This window comes from Populus euphratica, unplaced genomic scaffold (genome assembly GCF_000495115.2).
Source record: "Populus euphratica unplaced genomic scaffold, PopEup_1.0 scaffold154.1, whole genome shotgun sequence".
Taxonomy (NCBI): domain Eukaryota; kingdom Viridiplantae; phylum Streptophyta; class Magnoliopsida; order Malpighiales; family Salicaceae; genus Populus; species Populus euphratica.
The window spans coordinates 467,257-472,107 of NW_011500042.1; the positions used below are offsets into that span (position 1 = coordinate 467,257).

The window sequence follows — 4,851 nt, forward strand, 5'->3', positions numbered from 1 at the left end:
ATACATGTTGATATATCTTCTATATCAACACTATAACAGGCCAACAGGAATTCATCATAGTGAATATTTAAGAAATATCAATAGTGAAAATGACACCTCAACTTAATGCCATTTCCGAATGTATAGGCTTACTTGATGCCTTTTTCTATGCCTTCATAAGGAACTAAAAGGCATGTATAGTTCAAAACTTCTGAAATTTTTTCAATACCTTTAAAACATTAGAGAGATAAGACACCCCGATTTCTTTTACCCATCTTTAATAGCCAACATTAATCAAATTGAGTTTGTCATAATCTTTTATAACTCAATATAATACATGCAAGAACTAAACAAGTCAATCTCAATAAATAAAACAATTACCTTATTATCACCAACTACTTTAGGTCAAATTATGAGTTCATAACACTTAACAAATTATTGTATAAACTTAATCTACTAATTAATCCATAAACGAAACTAATAAAAAGCATGAAGACAAAAAACATGTCACTCCCAATCACCAGCTAAGACGATTGAAATTGTTATTTGTCCTATCTTTATTGACCAAGACTATTAATAAATCGATTCATCAAATCTATATAAAAATTATCTTCACAAGTAATATATTAACATCGTAAATGTATAATCTCATATCCTATTACAAGATATAGCAACATCATACAGGCAAAATCTAAAAGTCCAAGTCACAACTAACCTAGGACTTAGAGCTAGCAAAGTCAATTAATCAATTCAACCATAGTGATTTATTAACAAACACAATCTACCTTATAATTTGCCAGTATTAATATCCTAACCTTCTTGCTTAAATGATTTTAATAGTTTGAAAAACATGTCATAATATAAAAGGTGGATGATTTCATTCCTCAGTTGCTACATAATTGCAACTACGCAGGTTTTCACATTCCATCATAGCCATGTATTCTCCCCTCCCATCTTTAACAGACATGGTTTGCAAGATAGCGAAGGAAATTTGTTTTTCACCAATAGAACACACCTACATACCACGGGAATGCTGAGCTTCAATGTCTGTACGAACGTGTCGGCATTAGTTAATCACACTTTAAACCCACGGTTTTTTTCCACAGCCCAATATAGAAAATTTGAACATAGAGAATCACTGAAACAACTACCTGCAAATGATGTTGAGCAACGACCAGCAGAGCCACACTGCTTTGGACAAAAACAAACACAATAGATTACAGGACTCCAAAATGAATTGAATTCCAATACATACATGCTTGAATTTGAAAAAAAAAAAAGAATCAATAACAAAGGGCAGCAAAAGCAAAAAAAAAAACCTTTATTTTAAATAACTTTGTTTCTATATTTTATACATGATACAGGATGTAGAGCAACAGTGTCAAAAAAGGGGGGGAAAGGGAAAAAAAATCAATCAAGAATAGTTATCTAAGAAAAGGTATAAAAACAAACTTTTGATGGTTGGGGGTTAGCCCGCGAAGCCATCACTGCCCGATCGGAGAACAAAGATCGGACTCTGACCGCAGGCCGTCTTCATCGCCGAAATCGAACCTCGAAAATGACCAAAGACCAAATCTCTCCCCCTCTTTGCTCAATGGCGGAGCCGCCAGCAGACATGCCGACATGGAGGGTGGCTCCAAGAAGAGAGAGAGGGTTTTGGCTTGATTGAGAGTTCAGATCCCTGCTCAGATAAGATCAAGTAGTGAAGTTTTAGTGTTAGGGTTTTAGTTTGCTTTTATATCGCAGCGTTTCTGTGTTTTAAAAAATTTAATTAATTAATTAATTTTAAATTAATATTTTTTTTACATTTTAAATATTTTAATATATTACTATTAAAAATAATTTTTAATAAATAAAAAAGATATTATTTTAATACTTTTTTAAATACTTATATATAAACATGGTTTAAAACCATGTTATTTTAATTTTTAATTATTTTATTAAAAATTATTATTTTAAAATTTTAAATTATTTTGACGTGTTGATTTTAAAAATAATTTAAAAAAATAATTTTTTTTATAATTTTAATACATTTCTAAATAAAAAAAATACTTTAAACAATAATCGCTAATATAATTTAATTTAAAACACGTTAATATGTTTGTTTTTATGATTATAGTTTAAAAAAATTAAAAAATATTTTTTAATTATTATTGATTTGATTTATATATGTATTTAATTATAATTATGACTAAAGTTGATATTTAAAAAAAATAATATTTTAATAAAAAAAGTATTAGGTGATTTTAAGGTGAAAAAGCTATATTCAATACTCTTTTTTTTTTGCTAACCACATGTTATTATTTTTGTTCCCATCAATTTTACCAGTATTTTTATCAAATTTTAAAATTTTATAGTGCATTCAAATGTTAAAACACCACAAATATAAACACTATTAAAATTTTACAAAGCATAGAATATTCCAATATAAACACTATTAAAATTTTACAAAGCCCATGATAGAATATTCTTTTAGCTTCAAAGGACAAATTTCCTATTCTTTTTTCTTTTACTTAGATTCCACAAATACATGTTATTTGACTTTTTATGATTTTATTTATTTTATTTTTATTAGAATTCAATATTATCTTTAATTTGTTGCAATCTTATCAAACATTTTTAGCCCTTCATCTTTGATTTTTTATGTCATTAACTCATCATCCTAAAATCTTACTCTTTCAATATTTTTTTCTTCAAGATTGTCAATATATATCAAATATAACTTATGATTCAAGAGTTTTGTTATTTATGATGTAACATATGTTTTATTTAAAAGTAATGACCACATGTAACTTGAAAAATAAAACATTTGTAAGTATAAAAAACTTAATAAAAAAGTTAACTTAAGTCAACTTAAGTAGCGTAATAAACATTTAACTTGGATAATTAAAAATAAGTTAATCTAGATTAATTTGCAAAACATATGACCTATTCTATGAGATTGAGATAATACGTAGAAAAGAAATTAAAGAATATTACAAAACTACTATTTTTTTAAAAAAATCAAACAATGAAATTCAAAAAGAAAATAAACCAAAAAACGGATGTAAACCTGTATTAGCCTTTTAAATTAATGACCTATGTCATTAGATTGAAAGCATCATACATAAAAATAACCACAAAACTCAATTTCTGATAAATCAAAGAGTTAAGGATGAAATTGAAAAAAACATTTATAAAAGGATAAAAAACTAGCAATTAGAAGAATAAGGATAAAAATAAAAATAAAAAATAAATTAAAGGGTAATAAAAAGATTTTTGGTTGAAGGGTGAAATCAAAAAAGAAAAAAAAACTTTAACAAAAAACTTTAAAAGAATAAGGATTAAATTAAAAATAATAATACACTATAAATTTGGATTAAGAGATGAAATTAAAAACCAATAAAATTTTTACAAAGGAGTTAAGAAGAAAAATCAGAAGAATGAGGATTATAGTATAAAAAAAAAAAAATGATATATTAGGATTGAATGATGAAATTGAAAAAAAAAATTAAACTTGAATGATGAAATTGAAAAAAAAAAATTAAACTTTACAAAAGGATTAAGAAAAAAAATTAGAAACTATTACAAAAGGACTAAGAAAAAAAATTAGAAACTAAAAGAACTGGGATTAAATCCAAAGACCAAAAAAATTAAGGGGCAATTTTAAAAATTTGAAGAGTTAGGCATGAAAATTTAGAAGGAGAGATAAAATTTAAAAAAAAAAAAAGAAAAACAAAGCTTCCAACACCAAACCAGAGGTCTGTTCAAGACATGCATTGGGTAGTCATGAAGAGGTTACTAAGAGGATTAAGATGTCATCTTGAAAGATGTTATTTGGTTGTCATGGTAGTGTAAAATGTTAATAAAGAAAGAGATCTAAAATGTGTATTCATTTCATTCATTATTTTAAGTTTTTGGTAGATATGGATTTATGCCATAGATAGGACTTATATAGTTATAGAGATGTAGAGTAAATCAATTGCTAAAATATCTCCTATAAACTCTCAACTAAATTAATGTATAGGTAATGCCAACACTTCCCTTCAAGTTGGTGCAAAGATTTCTTTGAAGCCCATCTTGTCAAATAAGCTTTAAAAGTTTTTGCTGGAGATGGCTTTTGTAAGGATATTCAGGAGTTGATTCTCTGATCTAACATATGAAAATTTAATAACTCATTCTTTAATATTTTATTTAATAAAATGTTTGTCTACTTTAATATGTTTCATGCGATCATGTTAACAAGGTTATGAGATGTTTCAATGATAGCTTTATTATCACAGTAGAGGTTCATTTTTGATTTGGGATCAAAACCAATTTATGACAATAATATTTTGAGCCAAAGCAGTTCACAGAGTCCTTTACCATCACTCAAAACTCAACCTTTACACTTGACAAGGCAATTACCTTTTGTTTCTTGCTCCTCTATATAACTAAGTTGCCACTAATAAAAGTGAAGGTCCAAACATAGATTTTCTATCAGATATGCTTCCTGCCTGGTCATAATCTGTATACCCCTCAACCTCTAGATAACCATTTTCAAAAAATAAAAGCCCCTTTTCAGAAGCTGATTTCAAGTAACGAAGTATTCTAACTACGACATCTATATGTTCTTCACTTAGACAATGCATGAATTGGTTAGCTATTGATTAATACTTAAAAGTGTATTTTTATCATGGTTTTATATCATCATTTTGCACTTAAAGTATCAATAACTCCTTAACTAAAGCATGTTTTATAATAATATATCTAATAATATAAGATACCTTTAATTTATGATAAATATTCATTTTAAATGCAGGCCTATCACATAAATGAAAGGATTGATTGATGACTTGAAGAACTTAAATTGCAAGGATAAAGAGATGGCCAAACTTAGAAAAAAAGATGCTG

The 4,851-nt window shown here is 26.8% G+C and overlaps 1 long non-coding RNA gene across 1 annotated transcript; it reads right to left on the minus strand.

The window, feature by feature from the left end:
- Positions 1-510: 510 nt before the first annotated feature.
- On the minus strand, positions 511-1,708 carry LOC105107302 (uncharacterized). The gene is made up of 2 exons (XR_838852.1): positions 1,432-1,708; positions 511-1,167 (listed from the first exon to the last, which is right to left on the minus strand). It is a non-coding gene; the product is annotated as an uncharacterized LOC105107302 (long non-coding RNA).
- Positions 1,709-4,851: the final 3,143 nt, after the last annotated feature.